The 22,554-nt window shown below is 42.3% G+C and overlaps 1 pseudogene; it reads right to left on the bottom strand.

Moving 5' to 3' along the window:
• Positions 1 to 16,633: 16,633 nt before the first annotated feature.
• On the bottom strand, positions 16,634 to 19,997 carry LOC139012910 (solute carrier family 35 member E1 pseudogene; annotated as a pseudogene).
• Positions 19,998 to 22,554: the final 2,557 nt, after the last annotated feature.

The following is a 22,554-nucleotide window of genomic DNA, read 5'->3' as shown; positions in this document are numbered from 1 at the left end:
TTAAATATGGTTAAAATAAACTGATGATTAAAAATCAAAATTATATTAACATATCTCCTCAGCCCCTACCTGCTAAAATTATAAAATAAAACCTAACAACTACACAAAAGGTCAAAATTTATTCTATTTGAACAAATTTATTCTATCTGAAAAAATACCTCCTTGATCAAAATTGAAATATCTCAAAAATTATCAGAGTTATATAAATCTACATATCTTAATGATGAACAAAAACGTGCTGTTTTACATCCCATAGTTTAAGATTCATTTGCATCATTTCACTGTGTTTGACAGTTGAGTTGGGTGGGGAGTGGGGAGGGGAAGCAGGAAAAAAAAAGATACTTTTTGTTTTTTAAAACGAGCAGCTAGTAAATATATGTAGCTTTCATTCTTGACATTTCAGAACTCTCAAAGAAAAGATTAAAGGCGAACATCTGTGTTTCCTCAATTTGTTCAAATTCTCTTAGATTTATATAAGCATTCCCTTATTTTTAAGACCTTATTTAATGTGTTAAAAGCTTGAGACATTTCTAAGTATGTGCATTTGGATTTTCCACATTAAAAATAATTGATAATCAATATTGAATAAACACCTAATAAAAGAAAAAAAGAACGTGTTCAATCAAAAACAGTGTAAAAATAAAGCACACTGGAGGCTGAATCAATAGTGAATCAAATCCAGCTAAGGAAGGGCCTCAGACAGTGTGAGCCTCCACAGGGTAACCTCTGGTAACTGACTTAACTAAATGAGAGACTGAGAGGATTAGAGAGTTCGGCATTGCCTAAATCAAATGTGGTAGACTGCCTTGCTGTGTGTCTGCTCTCTAACTCTCATTCCTTCTGTATATGTAAAAAAATCAATTAGTTCCATGCCTCACTTTATAAAGCGTAAGTAGTGAAATAGGTATATCAAATCCAATAAGGAGGCAAAAACCGCTTCTTACGCTCCCAAAATTGCACTGACAGAATAACGGTAAGATATTTTCAGCAAAATTAAATAAAATATAATTTATTCCAAGCAAGTCTAATTTGTCTAGCTAGTATGACCAGCTTTTTTTCCTTTTAATTGTAATAAAGTAATGAATCAAAGGTCACTTTCCAATGTAAACCCGGAAAAAAACCACAGAACTGAAATAGTGTTTTGTTTTACTATAATTCAAGTAAATTACCTGAAGATATGAATCTAAAATTATTCAGTAACAATGTAAAACCCTTTGTTTTTGTTTGTTTTTAAAATACATTTTTATTGATTTCAGAGAGGAAGGGAGAGGGACATAGAAACATCAATGATGAGAGAGAATCATCTGCCTCCCACACGCCCCCTACTGGCCTGCAGCCTGGGCATGTGCCCTGACCAAGAATGGGACCGTGACCTTCTGGTTCCTATGTTGATGCTCAACCACTGAGCATACCAGTCGGGCTAAAAACCCTGTTTTAAAATAAATATTGGCAAAGGGTTCTTTAAACTTTATCATCATTGAAAAATTAAAGCTTACTAGAAAAGTCCTTATTCGGTTCATTTACCTGAACAGCAAAATTATCTGGAAATACTCCTTCTTTACCATTAACTTCACCCTTCCACCAGCCAGCTTCTCCAGTTTCCTAAAATGCAACATGAAGAATGATGAAAATGTTATTTTTATATAAAAAATACAAAATAGGAAACAACTGGATTCCATTATTTTTACAAGAAAAAAAATTTTTTTAAAGATCTAAACAAATAATTATGTCCCCCTAATAAAAAATATTCCTTATAGCCCTGGCTGGGTAGCTCAGTTGATTAGAGCATCGTCCCGATATACCAAGGTTGTAGGTTGGATCTCTGGTCAGGGCACATACAAGAAGCAACCAATTATGCATAAATAAGTGGAACAACAAATCTCTCTCTCTTTATCTTCCTTTCTCTCTCTCTAAAATCAATAAGTAAACATTTTTGAAAAGAAAATATTCCTCTTGCAGTAGTTATAAAATTTGGTTTAATATCTTTAAATAACTTAAAATTTTTATTTACAAAGAAAAAAGTTATCCGAAGGAGATTTTTAAAAATGAATAAAAACAAAAGCTCTCCTTCTAACATGGCTTGCTTGACACAGAATTCCATAATCAAGGATGTAGTTGATGGACTCTCCCACACCAGAGGTGGAGGATAGGAAACTATTTCCTCCAGTGGTGGGCCTTTAGGTATTACAGGCTCTACTTCAGGAGGAGGGCGGTGGTAAGTCCCCCTGGCATTCTGTAGGCTTTTGATCCTCAATATGAAGTGGGTATAGTGCAGCTTGAACAAGAGCCCACATAGTTAATGATGACAAGGGCACTCGTTTTCCCTGGGCCTGATTTCTCTTTAAATTCCTGCCCACTTTTCCCAGAGATTAAGGTCTAGCATTCCAGCATCAGGAAAACAAGGGTTATAAATTATAACAGTCTGTAACAGGCTTTTTATTAGTTCCTCTGTAACAAAGGCACCATCTGCTTTTAATAACTGCTTAAGCACTGTGATATACTGCTGTTCTGTGGACAATTGTCCCATTGTGAAACCTTAGCTGAGAAACAATCCTCTTGAACTTGAAATCCCCAGCGGGCTCCAATGACTTACTGCGCAGTTACTCTTTGTTTTTGAGGTTTCCGCTGCATCTTGCTGCGTTCCTCAGACCAGCAGACCCTGAACAATAGATGAATGATTACTCTGACACACATTTCTGTGAAAGAGAGGGCTAAGGGATTGCCTGGCTAGAGAAACCAAACAGTCCCGTTCACCTGCCTCCTCAGGCTTTTGTTGTAGCAACAGCTTGAACTAAAATTACCTATTAGATACTATCAGCAAGGTAAGTATCTTTGAGAAGACACATGTGTTTGCAGTGTCCTTTAATCAAGGACTAAACATAAAGCTTCCAGTAAACACCCGGGGCTCAGTTTGGAAAAGTCAAGGCAGGGTCTGCTGTCTTTGGCAAGGTCCCCATAGAGGCCTCCGACCTTTCAGAAATTCCTCCTCATAGACTTTCCAACCAAGTCCCATGCTTCCCCACACTCAGGCCCATGCCAAGCCTTCTCTTCCCCAGGTGCTTCTACCTGGAAGCCCCCCCTCAGGCATTGCTTAGCAACAGTTCATTGCGATCTGATCCTTAGCTCCTCCCACATAGTGATTCCTGGACAGTTGGCCCTGTTGTCTGGTGGCGCTGGACGCTTTGGGCAGAGCAACCAGGTCAGTTCTATGACCCCCAGCGATGGCCATTCCCTGGGGCAAGTGGGCGGCTGTGTGGCTTCCTTCACAGACACAGCTCTAACTTCACAGAAGAGGGGCTGCTGGAGGATCAGAAAAAGAGGAAGAGACACCTGACGCTGAGAGGAAGGAGGTGGGAGCCACTCCGGCAATGTTAAGAGCAGAGAACAAGAGACCCGAAACTCTCTGTGGTGACCTAGACAGAAGCATGAAGCGTCAGAGCTTCAAATGCAGCAGCAAACTGCTCCTTGCTGACATCAACTACAACAGAAAGACTTGGAAGTCAAACTTCTGAGAGGAAGACAGAGCTAAGCAACAAGGTGCAGAAGCTGCAGTCAGCCCTTAGTCAGGAAATTCTGGAGCTGGTTGTACCATCAACCCCTACATCGCCTTCATAGGTGATGACATCAAACCTCACACTTCTGCTGCTTACAACACAAAGGTTTAGACATCAACCTTCTGAAAGGAAGACGCACAGTGCTACGGAATGAGTGGCAGAAGCTGCAAAGGGACTTTTACATTTTAAAAAATGCTTAATGAGAGAGATGGTGGAGTTAATTTACGTAAAGTTTATTGATATTACTTTTTCTGATTTTTTCTCTTCTGTTTCACTACTGGATGCTCTTGTCCTAAGTGTCACAGAACCTTCTTTAAAAATATCTCCAAATCCAATCCTTCGAATTTCCTTTAGCTGTGTCACCGATTTGGGTACAATTTCATTCCCATTCCCCTGAGAGGAGAAAGGCAAGGTGGGCCCAGTCCAAACAGTTTCTGAAAGAATAATTTGTTTTGAAGAAAGACATGAAAAGTTTGACTCCCCTTCCATAGTGTTTACATTCTATGCCAATAAAAAATGTCAAATAAAAATAACAAATGAGTAGCACTAACATATCCAAAAGAGTAAGATGCATTTTATGCTGATGTTTTTCTGGATGTTGTGTAAAACAATAACAATTTAGGTATTTTTAATTAGTAAATGCTAATTAAGAAATCCAAGCAATTATACAAGATCCTTACAACATGTCTGATTTACAGCTTAAGACAAAGATAATAAGAAGTGTGAGACTGAAGCATTAAAGAGATAAAGTTAATCATTTTAAAAAGTTGTCTGATTCAATCTGATCAAAGTTAGGCTGAATTTCCAAATACAAAAATTATTAATAGTAGCAAATTTTTATTTCAAAAAGTCAACAGTTCAAGACTTGTCCTTTTAACTCACAGATGAAGTAACTTGTCTAAATTTGAAGCAGAACATGAAATTTTACATTATAATGGTAAAAAATGTGAAGCTTAATGTTATTTGGGTAAGAAAGTTGTTTCTACATTCTTGCTCAGTAATGAAGGTCCTTATTCAGAGGCCTCAATGAGTCTATGAGCAGACCCGGGAAAAAGTGTGTGGGCATTTCTTCAGTTCATTTTTGGGGGTAAAAGATTCTCAATGCTCCTTATAATCTGAAAATTTAAATTCTTGAGTAAATCACATTAGTTCCAGAAACATTTCAGAGTCAGGGTGAGGAATGGGGGAAAATTCATAATATCAGTTCATTGAACTAAGTCAGTTGAAGTTTAACAGTAAGAATAACAATGGGTAAGAATAAAAATTTATACTTACCAAGGGCCAAAATGGTAGTAGCAAGCTGGTGAGTGAATGTGTGTGTGTGACAGGGCTGCTGTCCCTGCTCTTGCTGATGTCCTTCCAGCCCCCAACCGGACAAGGGGCAGTGATTGCAGTCAGGTCAGGTCCATTGTGTGGGGCCCGGGGCTGTGGCGCCTGGGGCTGCTGGAGTGGTCACTTCAGATAGATGACAACGCCTGCTTCTGGAAGGGGGCTCGCTACTCTGGAAAGAGGAAGACAGCACTGTGTCTTTGTCACAGAGGCAGCTCAATGATGAGAAGCTGGGTCAACTTTGAGATGTGGCCGCCCTGAATGGCCTGTGCTGTGTCCGAGTCCACGGAGGCCTGGGGCCCCTGCTGGCCCCGAAGCTGGGGGCTAAGTCTCCTCTGGTCCCCACACCCTCAGATGGCAGCCTTCATTAGTGCCTGGAGATGGGACAGGCGCAAGCCAAGGACGCCAGGAGCAGGGGTCCTTCGTTCCTAAACAGTGGATAAACTCACTCCTGTCCTCCTGTCCCTCATGATGGGGGAGTGACGGATCCCGAGGGCCAGGGGAGGTGGAGGTGGTCTGTGAGGGGCTTGGTCCAGTCAGCGCTGACCTCTTTCGTCCTGGGGACTCCCATCCTGCGCAGAGTGCTGTGTCCTGGGTCTTCCCAAGAGGGATTCGCTGTTGATGTCAGCAAGGAGCAGTTTGCTGCTGCATTTGAAGCTCTGATGCTTCATGCTTCTGTTCTAGGTCACCACAGAGAGTTTCGGGTCTCATTCTCTGCTCTTAACATTGCGGGAGGGTGACAGGACAGGAAGTCAGAGGGGCCCAGGAGTTTGGGCTCCATCCTGTGGGCAAAAAGAAGCCTTTGGGGCTACAGCAGAGCCATGAGGGCAGGCAAGGGTCTGTAGGGCCAGGAATCCAGCTGCCTTCCATCAACAGGAACACAGAGGTCCTGTCCTGTCAACCCTCACCCAAACCCCTCTCCCCACCCCCACCCCCAACACACACACACACACACACACACACACACAAGTCCTGCAGTCCTGGAACATGCCAGCTCTCTCCAGTCTCTGGGCCTTTGTTCTTCGTTCTAGCCCTGCCTTCCCTAACTAGGCCCTCTACCTCCTAGATGGTCTAACTCATCAGACACACTCCTGTCTCCCTGTCCTTGAGGTCACTGAGCAGGCCTGGGCTGGCCTGGCCTGGCCATGGGCACTGGGCTCCATTCCTTCTACAGCCCTAGCATGGGGCCCGCCTCTGCCTTCTTTCTGCCCAAGATGCCAGGCTCTGCATAGGTTTCTGGGCTGGAGAAAATGATGGTTATAACCAGAACAAAACAAACTAAATACATTTATTGGAGGAAAGAGCCCAGGGATGGAAATAGAATCCCACCCTGCCTGGACAGTCTTCCCCAGGGCATGGCACTGGGCGAGGACAGCTGGGTCTTTGCTCTTTATGCCACCCCTTCCATTTAAAAACATCCACAAGAATATACTGAAATAAGTTACAACCTTCAGCAGCCAAATGCACCTGTTGACTTGGAGCAAGGTGGCCCTAATATGTATATGTATGTAGGCATTATTGCAACTCCGATGCTCACATTATAAATTATTCAGAAACCCAAAAGCATGGCCTTGTTGTTGTCATAACTGTCTGACACTCCTCTGTCTCATGTGGCAGTTTAATAAGCTGCTCCGCAAATGTTCAAAAACATGGCAGTTACCATTTTTTCAGGGCTTAATCTATACCAGCCATGGGCAAACTACGGCCCGCAGGCTGGATCCGGCCCGTTTGAAATAATAAAACTAAAAAAAAAAAAAAAAAGACCGTACCCTTTTATGTAATGCTGTTTACTTTGAATTTATATTAGTTCACACAAACACTCCATCCATGCTTTTGTTCCGGCCCTCCGGTCCAGTTTAAGAACCCATTGTGGCCCTCGAGTCAAAAAGTTTGCCCACCCCTGATATACCATCTATTTGCTAAGCACTATAGATGACTTACATCTAATTTACATAACCACCCACAGGCTTAACATTAAGCATTATTACTCCTAACCCTATATAATAAAAATGTAATATGCTAATTGTCCCATTGATTGGTTGACCATTCAGTCGACTGCTCAACCAGTTGCTATGATGCACACTGACCACCAGGGGGCACATGCTCAGACTGGTAAGTTAGCTTGCTGCTGGGGTCCAGCCAATCGGGACTGGGAGAGAGGGCTGGACATGCCCTGGAGCCCTCCCACGGTCCCTCCCTGGCCAGCCAGTCCCCATCAGCCCTGATCAGGACTGGGCAAGATGACCCTGATTGGCCCTGATCTCCAGCCAGGCCGAGTGACCCCACCTGTGCATGAATTCATGCATTGGGCCTCTAGTAATAGATATAAGCCTAAGAAATAGTGGACATATATACAAGAGAATCAGGGAACACTTCTTAGCAGAAGTTATTCATAAACTGAGACCAAATGACAGGAGAATTAGCCAGAAAAGAATGAGAAGGAAGAACCATGAAAAGTATATTAAGCAGGTCTTAATCATTTTAAATATCTCTTAAAGTTTCTTTCCATCATTGTGCTCAGACTTAGCTGATAACCCACCATTTCTAATTGTGCCAAGTGATTTGTCTGATAATTTGCAACACTGACCATTCAAATAGTCACTAATTGGATTTTGCTAGTTTTGTAAATAAGTAAACTAGGCAAAGAGATGTTAACTTTCCCAAGGCCACAGAGGGTTAAGTAACAAAGCCAACATTTGAACTGAACTCTAGATGACCCCAAACCAATTTTTTTTATTTTCTATTAGAGTTGATATTCAATGTTATTTTATATTAGTTTAATATGAAGTATGATTTCATATGATTTTACTTGTATGCGCAATTTAAATAGAAAAATAAAATAATAATTTTAAAAAAACAGAAACAGACTCATAGGAGCAAAGAATAATAGACTGATGGTTGCTAGAGGAAAGCAGGTTTTGGAGGATGGATGAAAAAGGTGAAGGGATTGAGTCCAAATTCATAGTTACAAAATAGTCACAGGGATGTAAAGGACAGCATGGATAATATAGTCAATACTATTTAAATAAATATGTGTGGTACCAAGTGGGAACTTGAATTACTGGGGCAATCACCCTGTCAAGTATATTATTGTCTAATCCAGCGGTTCTCAACCTGTGGGTCGCGACCCCTTTGGCGGTCAAACGACCCTTTCACAGGGGTCGCCTAAGACCATCCTGCATATCAGATATTTACATTGCGATTCATAACAGTAGCAACATTACAGTTATGAAGTAGCAACAAAAATAATTTTATGGCTGGGTCACAAAATGAGGAACTGTATTTAAAGGGCCAGAGGTTGAGAACCACTGAACCACTATTCCATAAGCCTGAAACTAATATAAGATGATATTGAATATCAAATGTGGTTGAAAATAAAATTCAAAAATAAAAGGAAAGTACTTCCCTACACTAAGTAAAGCAGAGCTTGCACACGTCTTCAGCCTGGTCACCAGTCGCTCCCTGACTCCCAAGTTGTATGCTGGTAATGCCTTAGTAGTTTCACTGTGTTGTTTCAAGTCTCCAGGCCTCTGCACACAGTGTGTCTTATGCCTAGGACAACCTTCCATCTCATTTGCTGGCCAACTCCTTGTCCTCAGTCATGGTTCAACCCAACTGTCTCTTGGGAAAGTCTCCTCCAAAGCCTGAGGTGAGACGGAGCACCCCTCCTTTTGCACACATTCCCCTAGAGCTTATGCTGTAATGTTGGAAGCTGAATCTTCCCCTCTGAAATCTTCTTCACCGGGGTTGACATCTGCCATGTCTTGTCCACCTTGCTCTAGCCTGATGTCAAATTGGTTCACATCCCTTTTCTTTTCCATTGGCCGTGACTGCAGCCTGAATGGACTCTGCCAAACTCTACCCAGAGCTTCACCTGGCTGACTCATCCTTGTCTTCAAGTGTCTCCTCCACTGTCTCACCTTCCATGACCAACCATCCTGGCCCAGACCACCATAGTACATGGTACACGAGACTGACATTACCTCATTACTTATTTTGATTCCCTTCCCCCCATCCCCACCCCTTTAGCAACTATCAGCTCATCATTTAGAATTGAGTTCAAATGTCACCTCCTCAGAGAAGCATTCCCTGATTTGGCAGCCACCATTTACCTACTCAAGGTCAGTCTATCTTCTTTGTTGTCAAATATCCATATTTGATGACTCATTATGATTTTGCATCAATTCTGGCCACTTTTCTGTTTTAGATGTAGACAGGCGACCATCTGTGTTTAATAAGCTGGGAGAGGACTGAGCTTCTAGGAAGGACTTTTTCCTGATAAAATGAGAGAGTGACACTAGAAAAAAGATGATCTTGCCTCTCTTCCCCTACCTCTTTCTCCCTCTGGCTTTCAAACCTATGAGAATGTAGTGTCTGCAGCTATGGCAACCATCTTGCAACCATGAAGCAACAAGCCTGAGGAAAACGACAAAATGTTGAGGGTAGGGGAATAGGAGGATGCAAAAGCCTTGGTCCTTAATGACACCACTACATTGGTAAACCCACTCTGGGATCAGTACCCTCTGGGCTTTTAAAATAAAAAAATCAATGTTCCCAAGACTTGTGCCATGGTGAAGTCTTCTATTAGTTGTGGCCAAAGTAGCTTAATTGATACTTCTAACGCCCTGTCAATAACAGCACCCCAATTGTTCTCTCTTACATTCTACTTACTTTTTATCTATATATACCTGGTCAAAATGATCATGCGTGGGAATGTTATTGGTTAATTTTATTCTCCAAGGATTATGGGGGCAGGAATTCAGTAAATTTTATTCCTGCTGTATTTCTAGGACCTAGAAGAGTGTCTAGCACTTTGTAGGAGCTCAATAAACACCTCTTGTGACAACTCTGGTCCTTGTCCATCCCACAACAGATTGTGAGCTCCTATAGGTCAGAGACCCAGATTTTATTATTTTATTTCCCCCAAACCTAACAGACTGCTTGGCATATAGTAGTTAAATAATAAATTTTTTGGAATAGATACACCTGCTCTCTGGATCCCTTCTTCAATAATGACCTCTCTACATAAGATACAACTTCTGAGCATCCAACACTGGACACCTGGGCAAAGGAATTCTGAACTGCCATTTCATGAGAGTTGAACTTACAAGAAAACTTTGTGATAGAGTCTTAAAGTGGCAAAAGATCACAGAGATTGACCTTGTAGACCAAACTACCAGATGAAACACTTCCAATAACATAGACCTGATCACCTCAGGAGGATGGGCTTATAATGAGGTTGGAAATACATTAAATGTGAATGGGTTCAAATAGGCCTCTTTGTGAAACACAGCTATTGTCAAGCTGCTACCTATTCATCTTGTCTTGCCTTTGCTCTGGGTTAAGCTATTGCCTCTGGCAAGTGGGAAGAAGAGGGGCTTTCTTCACAGGACACATCTCTAACTTCACAAAAGAGGTGCTGATGTAAAAATTTGAAAAATAAGTAGAGACACCTGACTCTAAGAGGAAGGAGGTGGAAGATACTTGGGCAATTTTAAGAGCAGAGAATAAAAGACTTGAAACTCTTTGTAGTGATCTAGAACAGAAATATGAATATCAGAGCTTCAAATGAAGCAGCTGAAAGGACAGAACAGGACTGATAGCTGTGTCCTTAACCCCTCTTCCAAGAAAAAGCCGCAGAATGTATCAGTTACTCAGCCTGCCCTTATGTCGGCCAATGGGAAAGTGGGGAAAACTAGCCCAAGGCCAAGAGTATGCTAGCCACCCCCCTGTCTTTGTGTAACCAGACCCTAGCTGCACCCTGCCCTTGCGTCACTCAACCAACTGGAATCGACCAAATCAGTTGTCAGAGTGTGCCCCCCCCCCCCCCCCCCCACCCCAAGCCCTATAAATTCTTTGTTCTCTTGGAACTCGGGGCTCTCTCTTGCATCCAGTAATGGTGGTGGTGGTCGGGTGGTGGGGGGGGACCAAGTCCCGGGCTTGAATAAAAGACCCTTTGCTTTTGCATCGGAAAAGGCTCCCTGGTGGTGGATTATTGGGGACCCCGAACTCTGGGCATAACACAACATAATGCTACTTATTGACATAAACTACAACAAAAAGATGTAGAAATCAAACTCTAAACAACAACAACAAACGGACAGATAGTGCTGACGAATGAGATGCAGAATCCCCAGTCAGCCACGTGATCAGGAAATTCTGGAGCTGGACTTGTACCATCAACACCAGCATCACCTTCACTGGTGATGACATCAACCCACATGTTGCTGCTGCTTACAACACAAAGACTTAGAAATCACACTTCTGCAAGGAAGACAGGTAGTGCTAAAGAATAAGTTGAAGAAGCTTCAGTCAGGAAATTGTGGAGCAGGCTTTGTACCATCAACAACTACCAGGGTCTTTCTGAGCATCTAGAAAGGTTCAGGAATCTGGAGAAGAGGCTACATGTAAATTAATAAAGAGACTAGGCATGAAATATAAATTTGGAAGACATTTGGGGAGCCAGAGGAGAACTAGCTTCAGTAACCAAGTTCTCTCTATCTCCAGACCCAGAGCTTTTTATTCACACATTTTAGCCTATAGCAAAGCAGATATACATATCAAAAGGTAAAGTTTGGTATACAGTAGGCATTGTCAGGTTGAGGGAACTGCCTTCAGCTGTTCAGCTGTTTGGCCAGCAGCAGGTAATAACGTGTAGATTTTCAGGTTTGGGGAAATGCTTTCAGCTATTCCAGCAGCAGGCAATAATATTTATCTTCAGCCCTGCTGAAGCCTCAAGGTCCCATCAACCTTTTGATGAAACTGCTTGCATTTATGACCTACTGAAATTAGCCTCCAGCAAACCACTGCATCACCATCACTGGGTGATGAGAAAAGGAATTCTAGGGATAAAATAGGCAGCTTTAGGGAGTCTTAGGAATAAAGAGGGTCCATGGGGTAGGAATGCATAGGTGAGGGCTTGGAGCCACCAGAAGACATACATTCACAGAGAAGAGAAAGGTGCCACAGGATAAGGGGAGAAGAAGACATTCACAGAGGATAAAGAAAAGTCACAGCCCTAACCCGTTTGGCTCAGTGGATAGAGCGTCAGCCTGTGGACTCAAGGGTCCCAGGTTCGATTCCGGTCAAGGGCATGTACCTTGGTTGGAGGCACATCCCCAGTAGGGGGTATGCAGGAGGCAGCTGATCAATGTTTCTCTCATCGATGTTTCTGACTCTCTATCCCTCTCCCTTTCTCTCTGTAAAAAATCAATAAAATATATTTTTTAAGAAAAGAAAAGTCACAGAGTATGGGGAAAAGGAAACATACTTTCACAGAGGAGAGAGAAATGTGGACAGATGCTGGAAAGTGGGAAACCTGTGTTTACATGAGATAGAGGAACCTTGCAAGGTAAGGGGGAGAGGAAAGGGGGGGACACCACGTGGGTTTTGGACTTTGAAGCTGATATTCTGCAAAAGACTGACCCATTAGAAAAGCCCGGGGTCATAAAGTGGGGAAAGGGTCCAATTAGAAGGGAGCATGAACGGACAAAGAACAACAGCCTTTATAAATCTTAGAAAAAAAGAACTTGGTGGGTTACTCCCTTGGAAACTCCTCCCTACGTGGGAGTCTGTATTTGCTTCCAATAAATCTCCACCCTTTTAACTAACAAGTCCTTTCAGTCTTCAAACTTCGCGAGACAAGAACCGGCAAGGGGGGAGATCCGCTCCCCGCACCCCACACTTTAATGACATCAACCCTCACGCTTCTGCTGTTTTCAATAGAAAGACTTAGACATCACACTTCTGAAAAAAAGAACAAACTGTGCTAAAGAATATGCTGCAGAAACTTCAGTCAGCCACTTGGTCAGGAAATTCTGGAGCTGGCCTTGTTCAAAGTACATCCAAGGAAGGAGCGTCGACAGTGCAACAAGCACTTGCCGGCTGCGGAAAATAAAATACTGAGATGGAGCGGCTTAAACCAGGATAACAATCTCACTGACAACAACCAACATTTGGAGAAGGAACCAGCACTAACTCAGCTCAGTGTAGGGCAGCTCTGCAATGCCAACATCGCTCTTTTAGGTCAGTCTGAGCTTATTTCACCGCAGCTCTCCATGGGGTCAATGACCGCAGAATGCACTCTCTCTGAAGGCAATGAAATCTGATGAGCTCAGTGAGTCTTCTAAATTGCTCCCAGAAGGGCTTCAAGGGCTGAGAAAATCAATGCAGGAAAAAGGAGCAACAATTAGAACCCTCGAGAAAGAGAGACAGATTACCTGAGATTGTCTGATTCAATTGCTGCCACCTCTGAACTAAAAGAAAAGAACGTGAACAAATTGATTCAGAAATTAAGCAGCTAAAAGAGAAACCAGATGTTTTAAAAACCTATTAAGAAAAAAAGAGCTCTTATTCAAAGCAAAATGTGATTAATTCTTTTCTTTCAGGGACAATTTCACTAATAAAGTGAGAGAAAATGAACTTTTGAGGCAGGCGGCAACTTAATTGAAGGAGAGACTACTGAATTTCAAAATCGACATGTGGAAACTAAAACAGAAAAATGAAAAACTAGGAGAAACATCAAGAGAAAAGGAAACAGAAAACCAAGCACTATAAGAGACAAATATGCAACTTTCTACGATGAGAAAGGAGAAAGAATTGGAATATGTTGCAATGAGGAGCAAGGCTCTTGCTGTAGATCAACTATTAAAAAAAAAAAAAAAGCAAGATGGGGCAATTAAATATAGAGTCTTGCCCTGTAACAGTTCTGTAGAGGATCCTACACATCAGCATATATTTAGACACCCAGGTAATTCTAATATGACTCCAGGACTGAGAACATCTGTACAAGCTATCTTTCTAGCTTAGTTTCTCAAAAGGCCTCCTAGATGCCTGTAGCCATTTCCTGAATAGACTATGCTTTCTCTCGTTCTTTTCATATTCTCTTTCTGTGGAATCACTAGAAAAGTCTAGTGAATGCGTTCTGCTAATTTTCTAAGTCTCTTCATAATGCACCTCATTATTTATGCATACTATTCATCTGGCAATTGTAAAAATACACTTTTGAAAAATGAAGAACAAATAACTTCCTAAGAGCTACCAGAAGCCAGTTGCCTGATGCATACATACTAATTGATTTATGTTATATTTGGTTAAGTCTGTTTCAGGTATGGGTATAAATGAAGAATATTATTTACTACTTCCTAAGAGGTCAAGATTATGCTAAGGTTCAAACTGGAGTGATATATTACAAATATCAAAATGTTCTTTGTAGAACATTAGAAATAAGTATTGTTTCCTTTTTGGAAGGCATATTAAATATAAAATTCAGTAGATTCACGCCATGACTCTCACCTCAGAGTCCGTGTATTACAGATGGTCACAGATGGAAAGGCATTTGAGTTTTGGCATCTCCAATAATAAATGCCCCAAGTGAGCCAAACACACGGATCTTCATTTTATGTTTTTAACGGAATTCAGTATCCCATTGATTAATTTCTAAACCATAATAAAACCAGTCAGTTGTTTTCCCCTCACCAGCAGATCTTGCCTTAGAAAACAAACACACAAATATGCAACTTTCAGCAACACAGAGATTTCATGAAACCTGAATGGAGGCCTAATCCATATTGGAGTTCAAGTATATGTTCAAGGAGTCAGCTACCCTAATCATAAAGACAACCACCGTAATATCTTTGCAGTGCAAAATTACCTCCGCTTGTCATTCACCTGTGAGAGAAAAACACTGTAGATTCCACTGCCTCTGCTGAGGGCACTCGGCCAGCTCTTGGCACCCATCGCACCCTTCGAAGGTTTCGCACAGCAATCATTTCGAAACTTACCATCGTCAAGCACGAGGACAACCAACAGAGACTCCTGAGGCTGGTGGCTCATAAACTGACAGGCTAGAAGGCATCTGAGATCTCGCAGAAGCAGCCCATTCATGCTCTGGCAAAACAGAACCTCTTAAATACAAAATACCAGTTATCAGAAGCAAACCAATGAGGAGTTAAGCATAAACTATGTCACTTCCTCTCTGGATGGAAATGCCTCACTCCCCAGGAGGATAATGGTGGCCCCACCCATCTATTGGGGGCCGTGCTAAAGAAAGAAAGCAGCCATCACCATAGAGACCTCCAGTCCAGCCAGTGGTCTCCTCCGGGAGCAAGGACACAGTCTGTGGTGATGCCAGGACTGACGGAGTCCCTGACCTGGACTTCAGCACATAGGGGGACCCGCTGGGCTCACATCATCCTCCCGATGATGTGAACTTGCCAAAACCCAAGCTTTTTCTTGACCAAAGGATCTGAGTTGGCCAACCAGATCCAGCTTGGTGCTCGCCCCTTCTCCCCTTCACCTGGACACGATCCAGATCCCAATGTAAACACCACAAGAACAGGCCATGGAATCAGAGCACGGTGCTCTTGTCTGTCACACCAGCCCTGGAGAGGACATTCTTGATCATTCCCCTTTCGGCGATTGTGGTCATTCGGAAGGTGCTTCTCAACACCTCATTGCTTCCTACCCAGTGCTGAAATGTGTCAAGACAGGCATCACCAGTAGTAACTTTCTTGTTTTGAAACATTTAAAAACAAAAAGTTTCTAGTCTAAAAGCCAGTCCTCATGCATCCCCTCCTGGGGGTGTGTGTATTTATATACACACAACTATAAAATATTCCTACAAAAATGAGAAGGCCTCATGAAATCAACATCCTGCTAGGTCGCCACATGAGTGAAAATCCACCAGAAAAGACAGAAATAGAGCTTGAAACACTGAATAAGATTTCCTAATGACCCCTCTCCCAGCTCCACAGTCACCTCCTCCTTAATGCCCCCAGAGGAACCCTGGCCAGCTCAGCCCTTCCCTCTGGATCCCAAAACACAGGACTCTGACTTTCAGGTCAAAGAATCAGCCTCCACGAATTCCATGCTCGAGGCAATAGCTGTTCTCCTGGGGGCACTTGCCAGTGGCTGCTAATGGCCAAGGGACTGATGGGGAAACTGAGTCCATCTCTTGCCCACTCCAAGGTCTGTATCCCCAGCAATCCCGCCTTTCCAGGATGTTATCTGGAAATGATATTTGGGAAGCAGAACAGGAACTCTGAAATACATATTTGGGCAGTAAGTGCTCACAGGAAGGTAAGACCTGGCCAAGCTGTCCATAGTGTCCCCGCCCACAGATGACCACCTCCACCCACAGATGACTGCTGCAGGAAGAAGGCAGGAAACGCCTAAGCCACAAGGCAGTGGTCCTCACTGCAGGGAGGACCTCCTGCTGACCCGGGCCAGGAACCCCAGAGTCCTCTGATGGCTGTGCAGGACCCTGAGGCTGGGCTTCCATTCACTGGTTGTCAGTAGTTTCTGGTCCTGCTGGGGGTGGGGGAGGAGTCATAGAATGGCCCACCCTTTCCTCTAGGCCAGCGATTTTCAACCCTTTTCATCGCATGGCACACATAAACTAACACTAAAATTCTCCGGCACAACAACAAAAATGTTGTCGATCTGACAAAAATATAGGTATAATTTTGATTCATTCACACCAGACGGCTATTGTGTTGGCTGTTGTCATTTGTAAATGTGACAATCTACGGGGAATGAGGTCAGTGCCCCTGCCTAAATAGGTATTGCATGTTTTCAAAATTCTTGTGGTTGAAAATCACGGCGCTAGGCTCTGTACGTCACAGTGGTTCAAATTGTCTGAGTTTGGGAAGTGGTCTGCTAAAATGTTATTGTGGTCATTTGGACAGTCCCCCTGCTGGGGGAAGAGGACTCTGTGGTGGAACATCTCCAGGGGGCTCTGGTAGTGCTCCTTACTGCTGGTGTCTCCTGTCCTGATGGGGAGGAGGTGCTAACAGCAGGAGCAGGAGTGTCCAGGGCCACTGGGACACTAGGTCAGGTCCCTGCTGACCAGGAAAGGAGGGGGTCCACCAGGACCCAAGTGGGGATCACAAACAAGGAGGTGTGGCAGCCCAAGATGTTCAGCAGCTGGGAATGGCGGATCCACAACTCTCTCAGTACCTTTATGGAGAAAATATTCTGCAGCAAGAAGCGCAGTGTGGATGAGAAAGCACTGAGAAGCCCCAGCTTGTCACACTACAGCTTGTCACACTACAGCTTGTCACACTACAGCTTGGAGACAGCGGCCAGCAGGCAGCCACTGATGATGCTGAGGAGGGACCTGGTCCTCTGCTTCTCCTTCATGAGGATCAGAAGGGAGGACCACCCCGATGGGCATGGTGTCCTTGACAGTGTGCGCATAGGACACTGGCAGACGCTGACTTGCACCTAAAGGGAGGAGAAGTACTTTCCAAAGGCGACCCGCAGCAAGGACCACAGGTAGAGGCACTGCGTCACAGCGGCGGGCTGGCAATGGTGCGACTGGCGGGTGCCCAGGCGCGAGAGGCGGCGCCTGGGGAGAGGGGACGAGCAGGTGAGGCGCGGGGCACGCGCCGGGTGCGCAGCAGCGGTGGGAGTCTGCACACAGCGCCAGATGCGGGGAAGAGAGTCCCTGGGAGCAGAGAAGGCGCCGAGGATCACCTTGCGGACAACATCGCCACTGGCGCTGAGCGCTTACTAGCGCAGGCACAGCACTGCCACCTGGCGTTCGCTCCTGGGACCACCACTTCCACCCGCTGCACCCGAGCACCAGCCCTGGTCCGGCCATCCTGCCTCCACAGCGACCCCTTCCAGCCAGTTGGACAAATGTTCTTTATTTTTTATTATTCCACACTGAGCTGAACTGTGTTGCACCACAGCTTGAGAGCTTCACCATGGCGTCTTACTCCCTTTCTGTGATTCAGGATTTCTAGAAAGCCTGGAGGATTTCCCAGTGGATTTCTAGAAAGCCTGGAGCCATGGCATCTTTTCAACAAGAGTGCATAGTCCTTGATGTCTCCCTGACTCTCCCTCTGTCAGTTATAAGTTCAGAAACCCACGTTTATGAGCATGTTTATGCTTAAGGAACGTAGCAATGCGTGGGTAGCTGGGACTCAGGAATGATTCGTCATCAGTTTAAAAATCCTTGTGGATTGTTTGCATCTCTGTATGCTTTATTAAGTAAGTTCTTTCAAATCAGCTTTTTCCAGGTGGCAGAATGTAACTGCAGAGAGCTCCCATGCTGAGTCTAGCTCTTTATGTTTCAAATGTTTAAAATCTCAGTCTCTAAGTTAATAACACCATTTGGACAACGTACTCTCCCTTCTGCCAATCACTGAGTGAGATGGAAGCAGCTCTGTTGTGGATAGAAAACAAATGAAAGGTGCACCTCCCCCAAAGAAAGGCAGTACTAGGCCTCCTTTCTCTTAATCACATCCATCTCTGTAAAATGCGTTTGAGAAGAGAAAAAGAGAAGCTTTTATTTAAAAAAAAAATCTACTCCATGCCAAGCATTCTATTAGGTACTTTATGTAAATAGAGTAATAGAATATATATATATATATATATATATATATATATATATATATATGATCTCTTATACAAAAATGTAACCAGTTATTGATGAAAGTGGCTACCTAATCAGTAAATTATGGCTCTTGAATATATTTGTTCAGTTCTGATAAAATCCCCAGGTGAATAAAGTATAGTCTCATATCCTTCCCTCCCTAGGCAAAACCTTCTCAAATTGTAAAATAAAGGGTTTAAGATTATTGGTGGAAACAAAGAATGGTAAAGTCTACAAACAGGTAAATTTTCACCAACTGTCTATAATTATAGTCAATAATTTACAAACTAATGTCTCAGATTTAAAATGTGAACAACAACAACAACAAAAACCCACAAAAAAACTTCAAGAAATAGGCCATTTGAGTAGAGTTTGAGATTTTTAAATCATCCAATGTAAGTAGTGTTATTTTCCACTTTATATGATTTTGGAACAGATAAGGCATAAACATCCCCCAAATCATTGTTTTAGTGCCTTGGAGTTGGGCTAGGCCTTGGGGCTCTCCCTCAGGTACAGGAGCCTGAGACCAGGAAGGTGTGGAAAGGGTGAGATGGGGGTAAGGAGGGGCAGTGACACAAAGAAGCCATAGAGAAGAGAAAGGGATGCCTTCTAGTGCAATGAACGGTTAAAGGAAACAGTAAAAAGGAAATTAGAAAGACATTTTAAAAAAGAGATGGAAATAAAATATATTTTGGATTTATGGATAGACATACAGTATTTATACTTTTAGGTTATGAATATTTACATAAATATCCCCTCAGAATCTTTAAAGCAAATGAGTAGAAGTCTCTATCTACATTTTCACATTTACCCTTGAATTTATTAAAAGATCAAATGAGGCATATTAAACCTTTTAAGAGTTTTGGGGCAAAAATTGATTCAAATTAGGTAATGCTAAACTAAATCAGAAGTGGTTAGGAGGGCTCCACACACAGGAAGTTGGAGAAAAACTTTTATACAGAAAAGGCAATACCAAAAATAAGGTAATTATTTGATTGTCTATAGCCTAAAGCCTAGTTGTCTGTCTGTAATTGGTTATCCTTAGCATTTGATTTTGTAACCTTGAGGTGTTCACAGGCTTAGATTTTGGTTTGCTTACATGGGCCTCTCGGCATTAAAGCCACCTTGGTCTAATGACCTCCTTGTTTAATTAATTTAACAAACTTGATTTTCCCCCCCATGTTCTTCCTTAGTGCGAAATTTAACCTAACTTTATGTATATCAATGTAATCCAAAAACCTATTATCTCAACATTTGACAAAATCTGTCAAATAAAAAACACACAACAGATTTAGTACACAGAGACTTAATTCAAAATGATTATTGCAAAGGAGAGAAAGGGACTATTGTAATAATGCGAAGGTTGTGATCATAATAAAGTCTGCAAGTATCTTAAGAGTATGGAGCTCAGCTGGCGTAGCTAAGTGGTTGAGCATCAACCTATGAACCAGGAGGTCATGGTTCGATTCTTATGCCATGACTGGCCTGGGTTTTAGGCTCGATCCCCACCAGTAGGGCATGCAGGAGGCAGCCAATCAATAATTCTCTCTCATCGTTGATGTTTCCATCTCTCTCTCTCCCTCTCCCTTCCTCTCTGAAATTAATATAAAAAATATATTGAAAGGATTGAGCAAGACCAGAAAGACTAGGGTGTGTGCAAGTGGGATGAAAGGGCAACTTGATGAGGTAGTAGTAGAAGCTCAGAGAATATTTTACCTCGAAGCCAGTATCATCTTGTGTTTTCTCTCTTAGCTCTTCTGGCTGATTAATAAACAAATTGACAGGAGACAGACAAACAAGACAGAAAACCAGGTTTATTACATATTTACATGCAAGTGTTCCATAAGAATTGATTCAAACCAGGTAACGAGTTGACTTAAATGTAACCTGAGGACATATCGGACAGTTGAGGCTTAAGTGCCACCTTGAGCTAAGGAATAGGGGGTAATGGTCTAGAACAGCCGTGGGCAAACTAGGATCCAGCCAGTTTGAAATAAATAGAACTAAAAAAAAAAGACCGTACCCTTTTATGTAATGATGTTTACTTTGAATTTATTTTAGTTCACACAAACACTCCATCCATGCTTTTGTTCCAGCCCTCCGGTCCAGTTTAAGAACCCATTGTGGCCCTCAAGTCAAAAAGTTTGCCCACCCCTGGTCTAGAACTTCAAAGAGAAGATAGCTGATTCACAGGTAGACAAGAAGGAGTGAACATTTGGTAAACAAATTATTTCTGGGTCCCCCAGAAACAATGGGATGCAGAAGGGAGTCTAACAGACTTGGCCGGGTTCCTCCCTGTCTGCTACACTAATGCCAAGGTGATCTCTCTTCCCAGAGCAGATTTTTCCATCTGAATTCACAAGTGAGGAGGTAAAAGGCTCTTTTTTTGTGTCTTTTGTTCTTAAAAATCACCAGCTTAATCAATATCCTCAAAAGGCATATTTTGGGATGACAGACTTTGCTCCTCTTCAGTGGGAATTTGCAAGGTTTGTGCCTGACATCATCATAGAGCTTGTGAGAGTTTTATCTAAATTATGTGGGGAAGGTTTTTTTTTTTCCAATAAGCTGTTTTGTGAAACATAAAAGGGTGGGTTCTGTTGACTTTTGCTCTTTCCTGGAGCACAGAGTTGATGTACAAGTCATCATTGTCAAACCCCTGTTATCTAATGATTGGCATGTTATTTAAAAATGTGTTTCAAACTAAAAAAGGCACTAGAGAATAAAAATCCATACGTATGTATTTATTCACAAGTTTTTGTTATAAGGCCAAGGGCTCTCCTTTGAGTTTGCTGATAAAAATTTCCCATTTTCTTCTTGGCATACATTACACAAAAAGTAGTTCAGCTAAAATGTTCAGGTATCTAAGATGTTCAGCTTCAGGCTCTTTAAATAGCATGAAGAAACTTGACAAGCAATCTGAATGAAGAGTCATTCTAGATCATGTTGTATACTTTCCAATCTTTATTATTGTCTGGTTCGTACCTAATGCAAAGGCAATTTCTCTTTTCCTTTTTGTTGCAGTTTTAGCAAATAGTCTTTTTAATATATCCAATATAGAAATTACCATGTTTGTTAATTGCACTTTCAATATAAGAAATGTCCAAACCTGTAGAGAATTTTTGTGAGTTTATTTGAGCCAAACTGATGTCAATTGCTGGGAAGACAAAATCTCAATGGATTGAGAAAATGTTCCAGAGAATGGCAGTTTTGCACCTTACTGGACATCTTAAATGCTTATTGTTGCTTTTTTTTTTTAAAAAAAAGATAGTATATAGATGTTATTTAAGTGTTGACAGAGCTGGGTTATATTTTGATTTTGAACTTGAACAAAAAGAAGTTCCTGCTCCTCAACATGCAAAATCATAAAAACAAGGAGATTCGTATGCATGCCCACACACACAGACAAAAAAAGAAAACTTTGCTGAACCTCTACAAATGAACCATAACTTGTGTGTGTGCACACTCATGCACACACACACACACACAATAGATGAATAAAAGGAACAGGGATTCTCTGTTAAAACCAATGAAATAGGTAAGAAAATAATAGATTTGGATAACAAATGCATTTGACTTTCTGAGTGAATAAAAAAGGTGCTAAAAGAAGAAAAATGAAGAGATGAAGCAGAGGAAGTTATTAAATAGTATGAGAGCTTATCTAGCAGAAGCAGACTTAAATCTTCAGATTAAAATGCATCATTGAATTCCAGGCGACACAGATAAAAAGAGGATATGCACTATTTGGAAATAAAGACCACTAACTCAGAATTTATAAAAAATAAAATGTTACAGTTTATCAGAACTGCATTGCAGGAAGATAGGAGGGAGTGTTCACAAGTCAGAGGTGATGACCATCACCTCCCACTTCCTTAGCACATCAAATTTACAGAGTACCTGAGTAAACGCAAGTTTTGCATTATGACCAGCACAGAAGGAAAGGCGTTGGGACATCCTGGTAGCAAAAATAATTCTTTGTGATGATCAGCAAGGAGGAGACAGTGGGCTTCATATTTATAAATGAGCACACTTCCAAAAGCTCATAGGAAAGAGAAACTGATGTACATATAAAAGAAGTCATCGATGTGTCTAGGAAAATACTATAAATAAACTATTTGTCCAGAGGAATAAAATCCTATGTAATAAAAGGCTAATATGCAAATCGACCAAATGGCGGAACGACCAGTCGCTATGATGCGAGCTTCCCCCTGGTGGTCACTGTGCTCCCACAGAGGGAGCACCACTCAGCCAGAAGCCCTGAGCCGGGCTCACAGCTGGCGAGAGCAGTGGTGG

This window comes from Myotis yumanensis, unplaced genomic scaffold (genome assembly GCF_028538775.1).
Source record: "Myotis yumanensis isolate MYYU_CA2020_CCGP unplaced genomic scaffold, mMyoYum1.0.hap1 SCAF_6, whole genome shotgun sequence".
Taxonomy (NCBI): domain Eukaryota; kingdom Metazoa; phylum Chordata; class Mammalia; order Chiroptera; family Vespertilionidae; genus Myotis; species Myotis yumanensis.
Note: the sequence above shows the minus strand (reverse complement) of the source record. Positions and strands in the feature narration are given on the sequence as shown.